The sequence below is a fragment of the Triticum urartu genome, chromosome 2A (genome assembly GCF_056163025.1).
Source record: "Triticum urartu cultivar PI428250 chromosome 2A, HENAU_Tu73, whole genome shotgun sequence".
Classification (NCBI taxonomy): Eukaryota; Viridiplantae; Streptophyta; class Magnoliopsida; order Poales; family Poaceae; genus Triticum; species Triticum urartu.
In genome coordinates this window covers 37,213,127-37,237,217 of record NC_141874.1, presented here as the reverse complement: position 1 = coordinate 37,237,217, position 24,091 = coordinate 37,213,127, and positions in this window count along the sequence as shown.

Here is a 24,091-nt window from a genome sequence, read left to right as displayed (position 1 = left end):
CGCTAAACACTTTGGTAAATGACTGAAAAACAACAAATGATGTCAGAACATGTTGGAAATTGATGACGTTGCTTTGAATGCTGCATACTGAACACAAAAGAAGTCCGGAGTTCAAGTAAGTTCAAAAAACATTGAAGTGCCCGTGTAACAAATGAGTTCTCGTCCGAAACCCTTCTCCGAAAGAGATTGTCCAGTTTGTACACGAAGTGCATCCCTTTTTTGCCGTGACCCTCTCTGCTCTTTCGCACATGCTATGCGGGTGAAATGATGATACCATGCCAAGTTTCAACATTTTTACAGTTCATTTTGTAGTGATTTTCAATTTCACGGTCATTTAGCTCTCTAAACAATTAGGTAAATGACTGAAAAACTACAAATGATGTCATAACATGTTGGAAATTGATGACGTCACTTTGAATGCTGCATACTGAACACAAAAGAAGTCCAGAGTTCAAATAAGTTTAAAAAACATAGAAGTGCCCGTGTAACAGATGAGTTCTCGTTCGAAACCCTGATACTCCGAAAGAGATTGTCCAGTTTGTACACAAAGTGCGTCCAGTTTTTGCCGTGACCCTCTCTACTCTTTCGCACATGCTATGCAGGTGAAATGATGATACCATGCCAAGTGTCAACATTTTCATAGTTCATTTTATAGTGATTTTCAATTTCACGGTCATTTAGCTCTCTAAACAATTAGGTAAATGACTGAAAAAACAAATGATGTCAGAACATGTTGGAAATTGATGACCTCGCTTTGAATGCTACATACTGAACACAAAAGAAGTCCAGAGTTCAAATAATTTTAAAAAACATTGAAGTGCCCGTGTAACAGATGACTTCTCGTCCGAAACCCTGATACTCCGAAAGAGATTGTCCAGTTTGTACACGAAGTGCGTCCAGTTTTTGCCGTGACCCTCTCTACTCTTTCGCACATGCTATGTGGGTGAAATGATGATACCATGCCAAGTTTTAACATTTTCACAGTTCATTTTCTAGTGATTTTCAATTTCACGGTCATTTAGCTCTCTAAACAATTAGGTAAATGACTGAAAAACTACAAATGATGTCAGAACATGTTGGAAATTGATGACGTCGCTTTGAATGCTGCATACTGAACACAAAAGAAGTCCAGAGTTCAAATAAGTTTAAAAAATATTGAAGTGCCCGTGTAACAGATGAGTTCTCGTCCGAAACCCTGATATTCCGAAAGAGATTGTCTAGTTTGTACACGAAGTGCCTCCAGTTTTTGCCGTGACCCTCTCTACTCTTTCGCACATGCTATGCGGGTGAAATGATGATACCCTACCAAGTGTCAACATTTTCATAGTTCATTTTATAGTGATTTTCAATTTCACGGTCATTTAGCTCTGTAAAACAATTAGGTAAATGACTGAAAACAACAAATGATGTCAGAACATGTTGGAAATTGATGACGTCACTTTGAATGCTGCATACTGAACACAAAAGCAGTCCGGAGTCCAAGTAAGTTTGAATAACATTGAAGTGCCCATGTAACAGATGAGTTCTCGTCCGAAACCCTGATACTCCGAAAGAGATTGTCTAGTTTGTACCCGAAGTGCATCCAGTTTTTGCCGTGACCCTCTCTACTCTTTCGCACATGCTATGCGGGTGAAATGATGATACCATGCCAAGTATCAACATTTTCACAGTTCATTTTGTAGTGATTTTCAATTTCACGGTCATTTAGCTCTTTAAACAATTAGGTAAATGACTGAAAACAACAAATGATGTCAGAATATGTTGGAAATTGATGACATCGCTTTGAATGCTACATATTGAACACAAAAGCAGTCCGGAGTTCAAGTAAGTTTAAATAACATTGAAGTGCCCGTGTAACAGATGAGTTCTCGTCCGAAACACTGATACTCCGAAAGAGATTGTCTAGTTTGTACACGAAGTGCCTCCAGTTTTTGCCGTGACCCTCTCTCCTCTTTCGCACATGCTATGCGGGTGAAATGATGATACCATGCCAAGTTTCAACATTTTCACAGTTCATTTTGTAGTGATTTTCAATTTCACGGTCATTTAGCTCTCTAAACAATTAGGTAAATGACTGAAAAACTACAAATGATGTCATAACATGTTGGAAATTGATGACATCGCTTTGAATGCTGCATACTGAACACAAAAGAAGTCCAGAGTTCAAATAAGTTTAAAAAACATTGAAGTGCCCGTGTAACAGATGAGTTCTCGTCCGAAACCCTAATACTCCGAAAGAGATTGTCCGGTTTGTACACGAAGTGCGTCCAGTTTTTGCCGTGACCCTCTCTACTCTTTCGCACATTCCATGCGGGTGAAATAATGATACCATGCCAACTGTCAACATTTTCATAGTTCATTTTATAGTGATTTTCAATTTCACGGTCATTTATCTCTCTAAACAATTAGGTAAATGACTGAAAACAACAAATGATGTCAGAACATGTTGGAAATTGATGACGTCACATTGAGTGTTGCATACTGAACACAACAGAAGTCCGGAGTTCAAATAAGTTTAAAAAACATTGAAGTTCCCGTGTAACAGATGAGTTCTCGTCCGAAACCCTTCTTCGAAAGAGATTGTCCAGTTTGTAATGAAGTGCATGCAGTTTTTGCCGTGACCCTCTCTACTCTTTCGCACATGCTATGCCGGTGAAATGATGATACCATGCCAAGTTTCAACATTTTCACAGTTCATTTTGTAGTGATTTTCAATTTCACAGTCATTTAGCTCTCTAAACAATTAGGTAAATGACTGAAAACAACAGATGATGTCAGAACATGTTGGCAATTGATGATGTCGCTTTGAATGCTGCATACTGAACACAACAGAAGTCCGGAGTTCAAATAAGTTAAAAAAACATTGAAGTGCCCGTGTAACAGATGAGTTCTCGTCCGTAACCTTGATACTCCGAAAGAGATTGTCCAGTTTGTACACGAAGCGCGTCTAGTATTTGCCGTGACCCTCTCTACTCTTTTGCACATGCTATGCGGGTGAAATGATGATACCATGCCAAGTTTCAACATTTTCATAGTTCATTTTGTAGTGATTTTCAATTTCACGATCATTTAGCTCGCTAAACACTTTGGTAAATGACTGAAAAACAACAAATGATGTCAGAACATGTTGGAAATTGATGACGTTGCTTTGAATGCTGCATACTGAACACAAAAGAAGTCCGGAGTTCAAGTAAGTTCAAAAAACATTGAAGTGCCCGTGTAACAAATGAGTTCTCGTCCGAAACCCTTCTCCGAAAGAGATTGTCCAGTTTGTACACGAAGTGCATCCCTTTTTTGCCGTGACCCTCTCTGCTCTTTCGCACATGCTATGCGGGTGAAATGATGATACCATGCCAAGTTTCAACATTTTTATAGTTCATTTTGTAGTGATTTTCAATTTCACGGTCATTTAGCTCTCTAAACAATTAGGTAAATGACTGAAAAACTACAAATGATGTCATAACATGTTGGAAATTGATGACGTCACTTTGAATGCTGCATACTGAACACAAAAGAAGTCCAGAGTTCAAATAAGTTTAAAAAACATTGAAGTGCCCGTGTAACAGATGAGTTCTCGTTCGAAACCCTGATACTCCGAAAGAGATTGTCCAGTTTGTACACAAAGTGCGTCCAGTTTTTGCCGTGACCCTCTCTACTCTTTCGCACATGCTATGCAGGTGAAATGATGATACCATGCCAAGTGTCAACATTTTCATAGTTCATTTTATAGTGATTTTCAATTTCACGGTCATTTAGCTCTCTAAACAATTAGGTAAATGACTGAAAAAACAAATGATGTCAGAACATGTTGGAAATTGATGACCTCGCTTTGAATGCTACATACTGAACACAAAAGAAGTCCAGAGTTCAAATAATTTTAAAAAACATTGAAGTGCCCGTGTAACAGATGACTTCTCGTCCGGAAACCTGATACTCCGAAAGAGATTGTCCAGTTTGTACACGAAGTGCGTCCAGTTTTTGCCGTGACCCTCTCTACTCTTTCGCACATGCTATGTGGGTGAAATGATGATACCATGCCAAGTTTTAACATTTTCACAGTTCATTTTGTAGTGATTTTCAATTTCACGGTCATTTAGCTCTCTAAACAATTAGGTAAATGACTGAAAAACTACAAATGATGTCAGAACATGTTGGAAATTGATGACGTCGCTTTGAATGCTGCATACTGAACACAAAAGAAGTCCATAGTTCAAATAAGTTTAAAAAATATTGAAGTGCCCGTGTAACAGATGAGTTCTCGTCCGAAACCCTGATATTCCGAAAGAGATTGTCTAGTTTGTACACGAAGTGCGTCCAGTTTTTGCCGTGACCCTCTCTACTCTTTCGCACATGCTATGCGGGTGAAATGATGATACCCTGCCAAGTGTCAACATTTTCATAGTTCATTTTATAGTGATTTTCAATTTCACGGTCATTTAGCTCTGTAAACAATTAGGTAAATGACTGAAAACAACAAATGATGTCAGAACATGTTGGAAATTGATGACGTCACTTTGAATGCTGCATACTGAACACAAAAGCAGTACGGAGTTCAAGTAAGTTTAAATAACATTGAAGTGCCCATGTAACAGATGAGTTCTCGTCCGAAACCCTGATACTCCGAAAGAGATTGTCTAGTTTGTACCCGAACTGCATCCAGTTTTTGCCGTGACCCTCTCTACTCTTTCGCACATGCTATGCGGGTGAAATGATGATACCATGCCAAGTATCAACATTTTCACAGTTCATTTTGTAGTGATTTTCAATTTCACGGTCATTTAGCTCTTTAAACAATTAGGTAAATGACTGAAAACAACAAATGATGTCAGAATATGTTGGAAATTGATGACATCGCTTTGAATGCTACATATTGAACACAAAAGCAGTACGGAGTTCAAGTAAGTTTAAATAACATTGAAGTGCCCGTGTAACAGATGAGTTCTCGTCCGAAACACTGATACTCCGAAAGAGATTGTCTAGTTTGTACACGAAGTGCCTCCAGTTTTTGCCGTGACCCTCTCTACTCTTTCGCACATGCTATGCGGGTGAAATGATGATACCATGCCAAGTTTCAACATTTTCACAGTTCATTTTGTAGTGATTTTCAATTTCACGGTCATTTAGCTCTCTAAACAATTAGGTAAATGACTGAAAAACTACAAATGATGTCATAACATGTTGGAAATTGATGAAGTCGCTTTGAATGATGCATACTGAACACAAAAGAAGTCCAGAGTTCAAATAAGTTTAAAAAACATTGAAGTGCCCGTGTAACAGATGAGTTCTCGTTCAAAACCCTGATACTCCGAAAGAGATTGTCCAGTTTGTACACAAAGTGCGTCCAGTTTTTGCCGTGACCCTCTCTACTCTTTCGCACATGCTATGCAGGTGAAATGATGATACCATGCCAAGTGTCAACATTTTCATAGTTCATTTTATAGTGATTTTCAATTTCACGGTCATTTAGCTCTCTAAACAATTAGGTAAATGACTGAAAACAACAAATGATGTTAGAACATGTTGGAAATTGATGATGTCGCTTTGAATGCTGCATACTGAACACAACAGAAGTCCGGAGTACAAGTAAGTTTAAAAAACATTGAAGTGCCCGTGTAACAGATCAGTTCTCGTCCGAAACCCTTCTTCGAAAGAGATTGTCCAGTTTGTACACGAAGTGCGTCCAGTTTTTGCCGTGACCCTCTCTACTCTTTCGCACATGCTATGCGGGTGAAATGATGATACCCTGCCAAGTGTCAACACTTTCATAGTTCATTTTATAGTGATTTTCAATTTCACGGTCATTTAGCTCTCTAAACAATTAGGTAAATGACTGAAAAACAACAAATGATGTCAGAACATGTTGGAAATTGATGACGTCGCTTTGAATGCTGCATACTGAAGACAAAAGAAGTCCAGAGTTCAAGTAAGTTTAAAAAACATTGAAGTGCCCGTTTAACAGATGAGTTCTCGTCTGAAACCCTTCTCCGAAAGAGATTGTCCAGTTTGTACACGAAGTGCATCCATTTTTTGCCGTGACCCTCTCTGCTCTTTCGCACATGCTATGCGGGTGATATGATGATACCATGCCAAGTTTCAACATTTTCACATTTTATTTTGTAGTGATTTTCAATTTCACGGTCATTTAGCTCTCTAAACAGTTCGGTAAATGACTGAAAAAAAACAAATGATGTCAGAACATGCTGGAAATTGATGACCTCGCTTTGAATGCTACATACTGAACACAAAATAAGTCCAGAGTTCAAATAATTTTAAAAAACATTGAAGTGCCCGTGTAACAGATGAGTTCTCGTCCGAAACATTGATACTCCGAAAGAGATTGTCCAGTTTGTACACGAAGTGCATCCAGTTTTTGTCGTGACCCTCTCCACTCTTTCGCACATGCTATGCGGGTGAAATGATGATACCATGCCAAGTTTCAACATTTTCACAGTTCATTTTGTAGTGATTTTCAATTTCACGGTCATTTAGCTCTCTAAACAACTAGGTAAATGACTGAAAAACTACAAATGATGTCATAACATGTTGGAAATTGATGACATCGCTTTGAATGCTGCATACTGAACACAAAAGAAGTCCAGAGTTCAAATAAGTTTAAAAAACATTGAAGTGCCCGTGTAACAGATGAGTTCTCGTCCGAAACCCTAATACTCCGAAAGAGATTGTCCAGTTTGTACACGAAGGGCGTCCAGTTTTTGCCGTGACCCTCTCTACTCTTTCGCACATTCTATGCGGGTGAAATAATGATACCATGCCAACTGTCAACATTTTCATAGTTCATTTTATAGTGATTTTCAATTTCACGGTCATTTATCTCTCTAAACAATTAGGTAAATGACTGAAAACAACAAATGATGTCAGAACATGTTGGAAATTGATGACGTCACATTGAGTGCTGCATACTGAACACAACAGAAGTCCGGAGTTCAAATAAGTTTAAAAAACATTGAAGTTCCCGTGTAACAGATGAGTTCTCGTCCGAAACCCTTCTTCGAAAGAGATTGTCCAGTTTGTACATGAAGTGCATGCAGTTTTTGCCGTGACCCTCTCTACTCTTTCGCACATGCTATGCGGGTGAAATGATGATACCATGCCAAGTTTCAACATTTTCACAGTTCATTTTGTAGTGATTTTCAATTTCACAGTCATTTAGCTCTCTAAACAATTTGGTAAATGACTGAAAAACAACAAATGATGTCAGAACATGTTGGAAATTGATGACGTCTCTTTGAATGCTGCATACTGAACACAAAAGAAATCCGGAGTTCAAATAAGTTTAAAAAACATTGTAGTGCCCGTGTAACAGATGAGTTCTCTTCCGTAACCTTGATACTCCGAAAGAGATTGTCCAGTTTGTACACGAAGTGCGTCTAGTATTTGCCGTGACCCTCTCTACTGTTTTGCACATGCTATGCGGGTGAAATGATGATACCATGCCAAGTTTCAACATTTTCATAGTTCATTTTGTAGTGATTTTCAATTTCACGATCATTTAGCTCTCTAAACACTTTGGTAAATGACTGAAAAACAACAAATGATGTCAGAACATGTTGGAAATTGATGACGTTGCTTTGAATGCTGCATACTGAGCACAAAAGAAGTCCGGAGTTCAATTAAGTTCAAAAAACATTGAAGTGCCCGTGTAACAAATGAGTTCTCGTCCGAAACCCTTCTCCGAAAGAGATTGTCCAGTTTGTACACGAAGTGCATCCCTTTTTTGCCGTGACCCTCTCTGCTCTTTCGTACATGCTATGCAGGTGAAATGATGATACCATGCCAAGTTTCAACATTTTCACAGTTTATTTTGTAGTGATTTTCAATTTCACGGTCATTTAGCACTCTAAACAATTAGGTAAATGACTGAAAAAACAAATGATGTCAGAACATGTTGGAAATTGATGACATCGCTTTGAATGCTGCATATTGAACACAAAAGAAGTCCGAAATTCAAATAATTTTAAAAAACATTGAAGTGCCCGTGTAACAGATGAGTTCTCGTCTGAAACCCTCATACTTCGAAAGAGATTGTCCAGTTTGTACACGAAGTGCGTCCAGTTTTTTCTGTGACCCTCTCTACTCTTTCGCACATGCTATGCGGGTGAAATGATGATACCATGCCAAGTTTCAACATTTTCACAGTTTATTTTGTAGTGATTTTCAATTTCATGGTCATTTAGCTCTCTAAACAATTAGGTAAATGACTAAAAAACAACAAATGATGTCAGAACATGTTGGAAATTGATGAGGTTGCTTTGAATGCTGCATACTAGACACAAAAGAAGTTCGGAGTTCAAATAAGTTTAAAAAACATTGAATTGCCCGTGTAACAGATGAGTTCTCGTCCGAAACCCTGATACTCCGAAAGAGATTGTCCAGTTTGTGCACGAAGTGCGTCCAGTTTTTGCCGTGACCCTCTCTACTCTTTCGCACATGCTATGCAGGTGAAATGATGATACCATGCCAAGTTTCAACATTTTCACAGTTCATTTTGTAGTGATTTTCAATTTCACGGTCATTTAGCTCTCTAAACAATTAGGTAAATGACTGAAAAAATACAAATGATGTCAGAACATGTTGGAAATTGATGACATTGCTTTGAATGCTGCATACTGAACACAAAAGAAGTCCAGAGTTCAAATAAGTTTAAAAAACATTGAAGTGCCCGTGTAACAGATGAGTTCTCGTCCGAAACCCTCATACTCCGAAAGAGATTGTCCAGTTTGTACACGAAGTGCGTCCAGTTTTTGCCGTGACCCTCTCTACTCTTTCGCACATTCCATGCGGGTGAAATGATGATACCATGCCATGTGTCAGCATTTTCATAGTTCATTTTATAGTGATTTTCAATTTCACGGTCATTTAGCTCTCTAAAAAATTAGGTAACTGACTGAAAAACAACAAATGATGTCAGAACATGTTCGAAATTGATGACATCGCTTTGAATGCTGCATATTGAACACAAAAGCAGTCCGGAGTTCAAATAAGTTTAAATAACATTGAAGTGCCCATGTAACAGATGAGTTCTCGTCCGAAACCCTGATACTCCGAAAGAGATTGTCCAGTTTGTACACGAAGTGTATCCAGTTTTTGCCGTGAACCTCTCTACTCTTTCGCACATGCTATGCGGGCGAAATGATGATACCATGCCAAGTGTCAACATTTTCATAGTTCATTTTATAGTGATTTTCAATTTCACGGTCATTTAGCTCTCTAAACAATTAGGTAAATGACTGAAAAACTACAAATGATGTCATAGCATGTTGGAAATTGATGATGTTGCTTTGAATGCTGCATATTGAACACAAAAGAAGTCCAGAGTTCAAATAAGTTTAAAAAACATTGAAGTGCCCGTGTAACAGATGAGTTCTCGTCCGAAACCCTCATACTTCGAAAGAGATTGTCCAGTTTGTACACGAAGTGCGTGCAGTTTTTTCTGTGACCCTCTCTACTCTTTCGCACATGCTATGCGGGTGAAATGATGATACCATGCCAAGTTTCAACATTTTCACAGTTTATTTTGTAGTGATTTTCAATTTCATGGTCATTTAGCTCTCTAAACAATTAGGTAAATGACTAAAAAACAACAAATGATGTCAGAACATGTTGGAAATTGATGAGGTTGCTTTGAATGCTGCATACTAGACACAAAAGAAGTTCGGAGTTCAAATAAGTTTAAAAAACATTGAATTGCCCGTGTAACAGATGAGTTCTCGTCCGAAACCCTGATACTCCGAAAGAGATTGTCCAGTTTGTGCACGAAGTGCGTCCAGTTTTTGCCGTGACCCTCTCTACTCTTTCGCACATGCTATGCAGGTGAAATGATGATACCATGCCAAGTTTCAACATTTTCACAGTTCATTTTGTAGTGATTTTCAATTTCACGGTCATTTAGCTCTCTAAACAATTAGGTAAATGACTGAAAAACTACAAATGATGTCATAACATGTTGGAAATTGATGATGTCGCTTTGAATGCTGCATACTGAACACAACAGAAGTCCGGAGTTCCAATAAGTTTAAAAAACATTGAAGTGCCCGTGTAACAGATGAGTTCTCGTCTGAAACCCTGATACTCCAAAAGAGATTGTCCAGTTTGTACACGAAGTGCATCCATTTTTTGCCGTGACCCTCTCTGCTCTTTCGCACATGCTATGGGAGTGAAATGATGATACCATGCCAAGTTTCAACATTTTCACAGTTTATTTTGTTATGATTTTCAATTTCACGGTCATTTAGCTCTCTAAACAATTAGGTAAATGACTGAAAAAAAACAAATGATGTCAGAACATGTTGGAAATTGATGACCTCGCTTTGAATGCTACATACTGAACACAAAAGAAGTCCGGAGTTCAAATAATTTTAAAAACATTGAAGTGCCCATGTAACAGATGAGTTCTCGTCCGAAACCCTGATACTCCGAAAGAGATTGTCCAGTTTGTACACGAAGTGCGTCCAGTTTTTGCCGTGACCCTCTCTACTCTTTCGCACATGCTATGCGGGTGAAATGATGATACCATGTCAAGTTTCAACATTTTCACAGTTCATTTTGTAGTGATTTTCAATTTCACGGTCATTTAGCTCTCTAAACAATTAGGTAAATGACTGAAAAACTACAAATGATGTCATAACATGTTGGAAATTGATGACGTCACTTTGAATGCTGCATACTGAACACAAAAGCAGTCCGGAGTTCAAGTAAGTTTAAATAACATTGAAGTGCCCATGTAACAGATGAGTTCTCGTCCGAAACCCTGATACTCCGAAAGAGATTGTCCAGTTTGTACACGAAGTGTATCCAGTTTTTGCCGTGAACCTCTCTACTCTTTTGCACACGCTATGCGGGTGAAATGATGATACCATGCCAAGTTTCAACATTTTCATAGTTCATTTTGTAGTGATTTTCAATTTCACGGTCATTTAGCTCTCTAAACAATTAGGTAAATGACTGAAAACAACAAATGATGTCAGAACATGTTGGAAATTGATGATGTCGCTTTGAATGCTGCATATTGAACACAAAAGCAGTCCGGAGTTCAAATAAGTTTAAAAAACATTGAATTTCCCGTGTAACAGATGAGTTCTCGTCCGAAACCCTTCTCCGAAAGAGATTGTCCAGTTTGTACATGAAGTGCGTCCAGTTTTTGCCATGACCCTCTCTACTCTTTTGCACATGCTATGCGGGTGAAATGATGATACCATGCCAAGTTTCAACATTTTCATAGTTAATTTTGTAGTGATTTTCAATTTCACGATCATTTAGCTCTCTAAACAATTTGGTAAATGACTGAAAAACAACAAATGATGTCAGAACATGTTGGAAATTGAAGACGTCGCTTTGAATGCTGCATACTGAACACAAAAGAAGTCCGGAGTTCAAGTAAGTTTAAAAAACATTGAAGTGCCCGTGTAACAAATGAGTTCTCGTCCGAAACCCTTCTCCGAAAGAGATTGTCCAGTTTGTACACGAAGTGCATCCATTTTTTGCCGTGACCCTCTCTGCTCTTTCGTACATGCTATGCGGGTGAAATGATGATACCATGCCAAGTTTCATCATTTTCACAGTTCATTTTGTTGTGATTTTCAATTTCACGGTCATTTAGCTCTCTAAACAATTAGGTAAATGACTGAAAACAACAAATGATGTTAGAACATGTTGGAAATTGATGACATCGCTTTGAATGCTGCATATTGAACACAAAAGAAGTACGGAGTTCAAATAATTTTAAAAAACATTGAAGTGCCCGTGTAACAGATGAGTTCTCGTCTGAAACCCTGATACTCCGAAAGAGATTGTCCAGTTTGTACACGAAGTGCGTCCAGTTTTTTCCGTGACCCTCTCTACTCTTTAGCACATGCTATGCGGGTGAAATGATGATACCATGCCAAGTTTCAACATTTTCACAGTTCATTTTGTAGTGATTTTCAATTTCATGGTCATTTAGCTCTCTAAACAATTAGGTAAATGACTGAAAAACAACAAATGATGTCAGAACATGTTGGAAATTGATGACGTCGCTTTGAATGCTGCATACTGGACACAAAAGAAGTTCGGAGTTCAAATAAGTTTAAAAAACATTGAAGTGCCCGTGTAACAGATGAGTTCTCGTCCGAAACCCTGATACTCCGAAAGAGATTGTCCAGTTTGTACACAAAGTGTATCCAGTTTTTGCCGTGACCCTCTCTACTCTTTTGCACATGCTATGCGGGTGAAATGATGATACCATGCCAAGTTTCAACATTTTCACAGTTCATTTTGTAGTGATTTTCAATTTCACGGTCATTTAGCTCTCTAAACAATTAGGTAAATGACTGAAAAACTACAAATGATGTCAGAACATGTTGGAAATTCATGACGTTGCTTTGAATGCTGCATACTGAACACAAAAGAAGTGTAGAGTTCAAATAAGTTTAAAAAACATTGAAGTGCCCGTGTAACAGATGAGTTCTCGTCCGAAATCCTGATACTCCGAAAGAGATTGTCCAGTTTGTACACGAAGTGCGTCCAGTTTTTGCCGTGACCCTCTCTACTCTTTCGCACATGCTATGCGGGTGAAATGATGATACCATGCCAAGTGTCAACATTTTCATAGTTCATTTTATAGTGATTTTCAATTTCACGTTCATTTAGCTCTCTAAACAATTAGGTAACTGACTGAAAAACAAAAAATGATGTCAGAACATGTTGGAAATTGATGGCATCGCTTTGAATGCTGCATACTGAACACAAAAGAAGTCCAGAGTTCAAATAAGTTTAAAAAACATTGAAGTGCCCGTGTAACAGATGAGTTCTCGTCCGAAACCCTGATACTCCGAAAGAGATTGTCCAGTTTGTACACAAAGTGTATCCAGTTTTTGCCGTGACCCTCTCTACTCTTTTGCACATGCTATGCGGGTGAAATGATGATACCATGCCAAGTTTCAACATTTTCACAGTTCATTTTGTAGTGATTTTCAATTTCACGGTCATTTAGCTCTCTAAACAATTAGGTAAATGACTGAAAAACAACAAATGATGTCAGAACATGTTGGAAATTGATGACGTCTCTTTGAATGCTGCATACTGAACACAAAAGAAATCCGGAGTTCAAATAAGTTTAAAAAACGTTGAAGTGCCTGTGTAACAGATGAGTTCTCGTCCGAAACCTTGATACTCCGAAAGAGATTGTCCAGTTTGTACACGAAGTGCGTCCAGTTTTTGCCATGACCCTCTCTACTCTTTTGCACATGCTATGCGGGTGAAATGATGATACCATGCCAAGTTTCAACATTTTCATAGTTCATTTTGTAGTGATTTTCAATTTCACGATCATTTAGCTCTCTAAACAATTTGGTAAATGACTGAAAAACAACAAATGATGTCAGAACATGTTGGAAATTGATGATGTCGCTTTGAATGCTTCATACTGAACACAAAAGAAGTCCGGAGTTCAAGTAAGTTTAAAAAACATTGAAGTGCCCGTGTAACAAATGAGTTCTCGTCCGAAACCCTTCTCCGAAAGAGATTGTCCAGTTTTTACACGAAGTGCATCCATATTTTGCCGTGACCCTCTCTGCTCTTTCGTACATGCTATGCGGGTGAAATGATGACACCATGCCAAGTTTCAACATTTTCACAGTTTATTTTGTTGTGATTTTCAATTTCACGGTCATTTAGCTCTCTAAACAATTAGGTAAATGGCTGAAAAAAACAAATGATGTTAGAACATGTTGGAAATTGATGACATCGCTTTGAATGCTGCATATGGAACACAAAAGAGGTCCGGAGTTCAAATAATTTTAAAAAACATTGAAGTGCCCGTGTAACAGATGAGTTCTCGTCTAAAACCCTGATACTCCGAAAGAGATTGTCCAGTTTGTACATGAAGTGCGTCCAGTTTTTGCCGTGACCCTCTCTACTCTTTCGCACATGCTATGCGGGTGAAATGATGATACCATGCCAAGTGTCAACATTTTCATAGTTCATTTTATAGTGATTTTCAATTTCACGGTCATTTAGCTCTCTAAACAATTAGGTAAATGACTGAAAACAACAAATGATGTCAGGACATGTTGGCAATTGATGATGTCGCTTTGAATGCTGCATACTGAACACAACAGAAGTCCGGAGTTCCAATAAGTTTAAAAAACATTGAAGTGCCCGTGTAACAGATGAGTTCTCGTCTGAAACCCTGATACTCCAAAAGAGATTGTCCAGTTTGTACACGAAGTGCATCCAATTTTTGCCGTGACCCTCTCTACTCTTTCACACATGCTATGCGGGTGAAATGATGATACCATACCAAGTGTCAACATTTTCATAGTTCATTTTATAGTGATTTTCAATTTCACGGTCATTTAGCTCTCTAAACAATTAGGTAAATGACTGAAAACAACAAATGATGTCAGCACATGTTGGAAATTGATGACATCGCTTTGAATGCTGCATATTGAACACAAAAGCAGTCCGGAGTTCAAGTAAGTTTAAATAACATTGAAGTGCCCATGTAACACATGAGTTCTCGTCCGAAACCCTGATACTCCGAAAGAGATTGTCTAGTTTGTACACGAAGTGCATCCAGTTTTTGCCGTGACCCTCTCTACTCTTTCGCACATGCTATGCGGGTGAAATGATGATACCATGCCAAGTGTCAACATTTTCATAGTTCATTTTATAGTGATTTTCAATTTCACGGTCATTTAGCTCTCTAAACAATTAGGTAAATGACTGAAAACAACAAATGATGTTAGAACATGTTGGAAATTGACGATGTCGCTTTGAATGCTGCATACTGAACACAACAGAAGTCCGGAGTTCAAATAAGTTTAAAAAACATTGAAGTTCCCGTGTAACAGATGAGTTCTCGTCCGAAACCCATCTCCGAAAGAGATTGTCCAGTTTGTACACGAAGTGCGTGCAGTTTTGCCGTGACCCTCTCGACTCTTTCGCACATGCTATGCAGGTGAAATGATGATACCATGCCAAGTGTCAACATTTTCATAGTTCATTTTATAGTGATTTTCAATTTCACGGTCATTTAGCTCTCTAAACAATTAGCTAAATGACTGAAAAACTACAAATGATGTCAGAACATGTTGGAAATTGATGACGTCGCTTTGAATGCTGCATACTGAACACAAAAGAAGTCCAGAGTTCAAATAAGTTTAAAAAACATTGAAGTGCCCGTGTAACAGATGAGTTCCCATCCGAAACCCTGATACTCCGAAAGAGATTGTCCAGTTTGTACACGAAGTGCGTGCAGTTTTGCCGTGACCCTCTCTACTCTTTCGCACATGCTATGCGGGCGAAATGATGATACCATGCCAAGTGTCAACATTTTCATAGTTCATTTTATAGTGATTTTCAATTTCACGGTCATTTAGCTCTCTAAACAATTAGGTAAATGACTGAAAAAACAAATGATGTCAGAACATGTTGGAAATTGATGACATCGCTTTGAATGCTGCATATTGAACACAAAAGAAGTCCGGAATTCAAATAATTTTAAAAAACATTGAAGTGCCCGTGTAACAGATGAGTTCTCGTCTGAAACCCTCATACTTCGAAAGAGATTGTCCAGTTTGTACACGAAGTGCGTCCAGTTTTTTCTGTGACCCTCTCTACTCTTTCGCACATGCTATGCGGGTGAAATGATGATACCATGCCAAGTTTCAACATTTTCACAGTTTATTTTGTAGTGATTTTCAATTTCATGGTCATTTAGCTCTCTAAACAATTAGGTAAATGACTAAAAAACAACAAATGATGTCAGAACATGTTGGAAATTGATGAGGTTGCTTTGAATGCTGCATACTAGACACAAAAGAAGTTCGGAGTTCAAATAAGTTTAAAAAACATTGAATTGCCCGTGTAACAGATGAGTTCTCGTCCGAAACCCTGATACTCCGAAAGAGATTGTCCAGTTTGTGCACGAAGTGCGTCCAGTTTTTGCCGTGACCCTCTCTACTCTTTCGCACATGCTATGCAGGTGAAATGATGATACCATGCCAAGTTTCAACATTTTCACAGTTCATTTTGTAGTGATTTTCAATTTCACGGTCATTTAGCTCTCTAAACAATTAGGTAAATGACTGAAAAAATACAAATGATGTCAGAACATGTTGGAAATTGATGACATTGCTTTGAATGCTGCATACTGAACACAAAAGAAGTCCAGAGTTCAAATAAGTTTAAAAAACATTGAAGTGCCCGTGTAACAGATGAGTTCTCGTCCGAAACCCTCATACTCCGAAAGAGATTGTCCAGTTTGTACACGAAGTGCGTCCAGTTTTTGCCGTGACCCTCTCTACTCTTTCGCACATTCCATGCGGGTGAAATGATGATACCATGCCATGTTTCAGCATTTTCATAGTTCATTTTATAGTGATTTTCAATTTCACGGTCATTTAGCTCTCTAAAAAATTAGGTAACTGACTGAAAAACAACAAATGATGTCAGAACATGTTCGAAATTGATGACATCGCTTTGAATGCTGCATATTGAACACAAAAGCAGTCCGGAGTTCAAATAAGTTTAAATAACATTGAAGTGCCCGTGTAACAGATGAGTTCTCGTCCGAAACCCTGATACTCCGAAAGAGATTGTCCAGTTTGTACACGAAGTGTATCCAGTTTTTGCCGTGAACCTCTCTACTCTTTTGCACACGCTATGCGGGTGAAATGATGATACCATGCCAAGTTTCAACATTTTCATAGTTCATTTTGTAGTGATTTTCAATTTCACGATCATTTAGCTCTCTAAACAATTTGGTAAATGACTGAAAAACAACAAATGATGTCAGAACATGTTGGAAATTGATGATGTCGCTTTGAATGCTGCATACTGAACACAAAAGAAGTCCGGAGTTCAAGTAAGTTTAAAAAACATTGAAGTGCCCGTGTAACAAATGAGTTCTCGTCCGAAACCCTTCTCCGAAAGAGATTGTCCAGTTTGTACACGAAGTGCATCCATATTTTGCCGTGACCCTCTCTGCTCTTTCGTACATGCTATGCGGGTGAAATGATGACACCATGCCAAGTTTCAACATTTTCACAGTTTATTTTGTTGTGATTTTCAATTTCACGGTCATTTAGCTCTCTAAACAATTAGGTAAATGGCTGAAAAAAACAAATGATGTTAGAACATGTTGGAAATTGATGACATCGCTTTGAATGCTGCATATGGAACACAAAAGAGGTCCGGAGTTCAAATAATTTTAAAAAACATTGAAGTGCCCGTGTAACAGATGAGTTCTCGTCTAAAACCCTGATACTCCGAAAGAGATTGTCCAGTTTGTACATGAAGTGCGTCCAGTTTTTGCCGTGACCCTCTCTACTCTTTCGCACATGCTATGCGGGTGAAATGATGATACCATGCCAAGTGTCAACATTTTCATAGTTCATTTTATAGTGATTTTCAATTTCACGGTCATTTAGCTCTCTAAACAATTAGGTAAATGACTGAAAACAACAAATGATGTCAGGACATGTTGGCAATTGATGATGTCGCTTTGAATGCTGCATACTGAACACAACAGAAGTCCGGAGTTCCAATAAGTTTAAAAAACATTGAAGTGCCCGTGTAACAGATGAGTTCTCGTCTGAAACCCTGATACTCCAAAAGAGATTGTCCAGTTTGTACACGAAGTGCATCCAATTTTTGCCGTGACCCTCTCTACTCTTTCACACATGCTATGCGGGTGAAATGATGATACCATACCAAGTGTCAACATTTTCATAGTTCATTTTATAGTGATTTTCAATTTCACGGTCATTTAGCTCTCTAAACAATTAGGTAAATGACTGAAAACAACAAATGATGTCAGCACATGTTGGAAATTGATGACATCGCTTTGAATGCTGCATATTGAACACAAAAGCAGTCCGGAGTTCAAGTAAGTTTAAATAACATTGAAGTGCCCATGTAACACATGAGTTCTCGTCCGAAACCCTGATACTCCGAAAGAGATTGTCTAGTTTGTACACGAAGTGCATCCAGTTTTTGCCGTGACCCTCTCTACTCTTTCGCACATGCTATGCGGGTGAAATGATGATACCATGCCAAGTGTCAACATTTTCATAGTTCATTTTATAGTGATTTTCAATTTCACGGTCATTTAGCTCTCTAAACAATTAGGTAAATGACTGAAAACAACAAATGATGTTAGAACATGTTGGAAATTGACGATGTCGCTTTGAATGCTGCATACTGAACACAACAGAAGTCCGGAGTTCAAATAAGTTTAAAAAACATTGAAGTTCCCGTGTAACAGATGAGTTCTCGTCCGAAACCCATCTCCGAAAGAGATTGTCCAGTTTGTACACGAAGTGCGTGCAGTTTTGCCGTGACCCTCTCGACTCTTTCGCACATGCTATGCAGGTGAAATGATGATACCATGCCAAGTGTCAACATTTTCATAGTTCATTTTATAGTGATTTTCAATTTCACGGTCATTTAGCTCTCTAAACAATTAGCTAAATGACTGAAAAACTACAAATGATGTCAGAACATGTTGGAAATTGATGACGTCGCTTTGAATGCTGCATACTGAACACAAAAGAAGTCCAGAGTTCAAATAAGTTTAAAAAACATTGAAGTGCCCGTGTAACAGATGAGTTCCCATCCGAAACCCTGATACTCCGAAAGAGATTGTCCAGTTTGTACACGAAGTGCGTGCAGTTTTGCCGTGACCCTCTCTACTCTTTCGCACATGCTATGCGGGCGAAATGATGATACCATGCCAAGTGTCAACATTTTCATAGTTCATTTTATAGTGATTTTCAATTTCACGGTCATTTAGCTCTCTAAACAATTAGGTAAATGACTGAAAAAACAAATGATGTCAGAACATGTTGGAAATTGATGACATCGCTTTGAATGCTGCATATTGAACACAAAAGAAGTCCGGAATTCAAATAATTTTAAAAAACATTGAAGTGCCCGTGTAACAGATGAGTTCTCGTCTGAAACCCTCATACTTCGAAAGAGATTGTCCAGTTTGTACACGAAGTGCGTCCAGTTTTTTCTGTGACCCTCTCTACTCTTTCGCACATGCTATGCGGGTGAAATGATGATACCATGCCAAGTTTCAACATTTTCACAGTTTATTTTGTAGTGATTTTCAATTTCATGGTCATTTAGCTCTCTAAACAATTAGGTAAATGACTAAAAAACAACAAATGATGTCAGAACATGTTGGAAATTGATGAGGTTGCTTTGAATGCTGCATACTAGACACAAAAGAAGTTCGGAGTTCAAATAAGTTTAAAAAACATTGAATTGCCCGTGTAACAGATGAGTTCTCGTCCGAAACCCTGATACTCCGAAAGAGATTGTCCAGTTTGTGCACGAAGTGCGTCCAGTTTTTGCCGTGACCCTCTCTACTCTTTCGCACATGCTATGCAGGTGAAATGATGATACCATGCCAAGTTTCAACATTTTCACAGTTCATTTTGTAGTGATTTTCAATTTCACGGTCATTTAGCTCTCTAAACAATTAGGTAAATGACTGAAAAAATACAAATGATGTCAGAACATGTTGGAAATTGATGACATTGCTTTGAATGCTGCATACTGAACACAAAAGAAGTCCAGAGTTCAAATAAGTTTAAAAAACATTGAAGTGCCCGTGTAACAGATGAGTTCTCGTCCGAAACCCTCATACTCCGAAAGAGATTGTCCAGTTTGTACACGAAGTGCGTCCAGTTTTTGCCGTGACCCTCTCTACTCTTTCGCACATTCCATGCGGGTGAAATGATGATACCATGCCATGTGTCAGCATTTTCATAGTTCATTTTATAGTGATTTTCAATTTCACGGTCATTTAGCTCTCTAAAAAATTAGGTAACTGACTGAAAAACAACAAATGATGTCAGAACATGTTCGAAATTGATGACATCGCTTTGAATGCTGCATATTGAACACAAAAGCAGTCCGGAGTTCAAATAAGTTTAAATAACATTGAAGTGCCCGTGTAACAGATGAGTTCTCGTCCGAAACCCTGATACTCCGAAAGAGATTGTCCAGTTTGTACACGAAGTGTATCCAGTTTTTGCCGTGAACCTCTCTACTCTTTTGCACACGCTATGCGGGTGAAATGATGATACCATGCCAAGTTTCAACATTTTCATAGTTCATTTTGTAGTGATTTTCAATTTCACGGTCATTTAGCTCTCTAAACAATTAGGTAAATGACTGAAAAACTACAAATGATGTCATAGCATGTTGGAAATTGATGATGTCGCTTTGAATGCTGCATACTGAACACAAAAGAAGTCCCGAGTTCAAATAAGTTTAGAAAACATTGAAGTGCCCGTGTAACAGATGAGTTCTCGTCCGAAACCCTGATACTCCGAAAGAGATTGTCGAGTTTGTACACGAAGTGCGTCCAGTTTTTGCCGTGACCCTCTCTACTCTTTCGCACATGCTATGCGGGTGAAATGATGATACCATGCCAAGTGTCAACATTTTCATAGTTCATTTTATAGTGATTTTCAATTTCACGGTCATTTAGCTCTCTAAACAATTAGGTAAATGACTGAAAACAACAAATGATGTCAGAACATGTTGGCAATTGATGATGTCGCTTTGAATGCTGCATACTGAACACAACAGAAGTCCGGAGTTCCAATAAGTTTAAAAAACATTGAAGTGCCCGTGTAACAGATGAGTTCTCGTCTGAAACCCTGATACTCCAAAAGAGATTGTCCAGTTTGTACACGAAGTGCATCCAATTTTTGCCGTGACCCTCTCTACTCTTTCACACATGCTATGCGGGTGAAATGATGATACCATACCAAGTGTCAACATTTTCATAGTTCATTTTATAGTGATTTTCAATTTCACGGTCATTTAGCTCTCTAAACAATTAGGTAAATGACTGAAAACAACAAATGATGTCAGAACATGTTGGAAATTGATGACATCGCTTTGAATGCTGCATATTGAACACAAAAGCAGTCCGGAGTTCAAGTAAGTTTAAATAACATTGAAGTGCCCATGTAACACATGAGTTCTCGTCCGAAACCCTGATACTCCGAAAGAGATTGTCTAGTTTGTACACGAAGTGCATCCAGTTTTTGCCGTGACCCTCTCTACTCTTTCGCACATGCTATGCGGGTGAAATGATGATACCATGCCAAGTGTCAACATTTTCATAGTTCATTTTATAGTGATTTTCAATTTCACGGTCATTTAGCTCTCTAAACAATTAGGTAAATGACTGAAAACAACAAATGATGTTAGAACATGTTGGAAATTGACGATGTCGCTTTGAATGCTGCATACTGAACACAACAGAAGTCCGGAGTTCAAATAAGTTTAAAAAACATTGAAGTTCCCGTGTAACAGATGAGTTCTCGTCCGAAACCCATCTCCGAAAGAGATTGTCCAGTTTGTACACGAAGTGCGTGCAGTTTTGCCGTGACCCTCTCGACTCTTTCGCACATGCTATGCAGGTGAAATGATGATACCATGCCAAGTGTCAACATTTTCATAGTTCATTTTATAGTGATTTTCAATTTCACGGTCATTTAGCTCTCTAAACAATTAGCTAAATGACTGAAAAACTACAAATGATGTCAGAACATGTTGGAAATTGATGACGTCGCTTTGAATGCTGCATACTGAACACAAAAGAAGTCCAGAGTTCAAATAAGTTTAAAAAACATTGAAGTGCCCGTGTAACAGATGAGTTCCCATCCGAAACCCTGATACTCCGAAAGAGATTGTCCAGTTTGTACACGAAGTGCGTGCAGTTTTGCCGTGACCCTCTCTACTCTTTCGCACATGCTATGCGGGCGAAATGATGATACCATGCCAAGTGTCAACATTTTCATAGTTCATTTTATAGTGATTTTCAATTTCACGGTCATTTAGCTCTCTAAACAATTAGGTAAATGACTGAAAAAACAAATGATGTCAGAACATGTTGGAAATTGATGACATCGCTTTGAATGCTGCATATTGAACACAAAATAAGTCCGGAATTCAAATAATTTTAAAAAACATTGAAGTGCCCGTGTAACAGATGAGTTCTCGTCTGAAACCCTCATACTTCGAAAGAGATTGTCCAGTTTGTACACGAAGTGCGTCCAGTTTTTTCTGTGACCCTCTCTACTCTTTCGCACATGCTATGCGGGTGAAATGATGATACCATGCCAAGTTTCAACATTTTCACAGTTTATTTTGTAGTGATTTTCAATTTCATGGTCATTTAGCTCTCTAAACAATTAGGTAAATGACTAAAAAACAACAAATGATGTCAGAACATGTTGGAAATTGATGAGGTTGCTTTGAATGCTGCATACTAGACACAAAAGAAGTTCGGAGTTCAAATAAGTTTAAAAAACATTGAATTGCCCGTGTAACAGATGAGTTCTCGTCCGAAACCCTGATACTCCGAAAGAGATTGTCCAGTTTGTGCACGAAGTGCGTCCAGTTTTTGCCGTGACCCTCTCTACTCTTTCGCACATGCTATGCAGGTGAAATGATGATACCATGCCAAGTTTCAACATTTTCACAGTTCATTTTGTAGTGATTTTCAATTTCACGGTCATTTAGCTCTCTAAACAATTAGGTAAATGACTGAAAAAATACAAATGATGTCAGAACATGTTGGAAATTGATGACATTGCTTTGAATGCTGCATACTGAACACAAAAGAAGTCCAGAGTTCAAATAAGTTTAAAAAACATTGAAGTGCCCGTGTAACAGATGAGTTCTCGTCCGAAACCCTCATACTCCGAAAGAGATTGTCCAGTTTGTACACGAAGTGCGTCCAGTTTTTGCCGTGACCCTCTCTACTCTTTCGCACATTCCATGCGGGTGAAATGATGATACCATGCCATGTGTCAGCATTTTCATAGTTCATTTTATAGTGATTTTCAATTTCACGGTCATTTAGCTCTCTAAAAAATTAGGTAACTGACTGAAAAACAACAAATGATGTCAGAACATGTTCGAAATTGATGACATCGCTTTGAATGCTGCATATTGAACACAAAAGCAGTCCGGAGTTCAAATAAGTTTAAATAACATTGAAGTGCCCGTGTAACAGATGAGTTCTCGTCCGAAACCCTGATACTCCGAAAGAGATTGTCCAGTTTGTACACGAAGTGTATCCAGTTTTTGCCGTGAACCTCTCTACTCTTTTGCACACGCTATGCGGGTGAAATGATGATACCATGCCAAGTTTCAACATTTTCATAGTTCATTTTGTAGTGATTTTCAATTTCACGGTCATTTAGCTCTCTAAACAATTAGGTAAATGACTGAAAAACTACAAATGATGTCATAGCATGTTGGAAATTGATGATGTCGCTTTGAATGCTGCATACTGAACACAAAAGAAGTCCAGAGTTCAAATAAGTTTAAAAAACATTGAAGTGCTCGTGTAACAGATGAGTTCTCGTCCGAAACCCTGATACTCCGAAAGAGATTGTCTTGTACACAAAGTGCGTCCAGTTTTTGCAGTGACCCTCTCTACTCTTTCGCACATGCTATGCGGGTGAAACGATGATACCATGCCAAGTGTCAAAATTTTCATAGTTCATTTTATAGTGATTTTCAATTTCACAGTCATTTAGCTCTCTAAACAATTAGGTAAATGACTGAAAACAACAAGTGATGTCAGAACATGTTGGAAATTGATGATGTCGCTTTGAATGCTGCATACTGAACACAACAGAAGTCCGGAGTTCAAATAAGTTTAAAAAACATTGAAGTTCCCGTGTAACAGATGAGTTCTCGTCCGAAACCCATCTCCGAAAGAGATTGTCCAGTTTGTACACGAAGTGCGTGCAGTTTTGCCGTGACCCCCTCTACTCTTTCGCACATGCTATGCGGGTAAAATGATGATACCATGCCATGTTTCAACATTTTCACAGTTCATTTTGTAGTGATTTTCAATTTCATGATCATTTAGCTCTCTAAACAATTAGGTAAATTACTGAAAAACAACAAATGATGTCAGAACATGTTGGAAATTGATGACGTCGCTTTGAATGCTGCATACTGAACACAAAAGAAGTCCGGAGTTCAAGTAAGTTTAGAAAACATTGATGTGCCCGTGTAACAGATGAGTTCTCGTACGAAACCC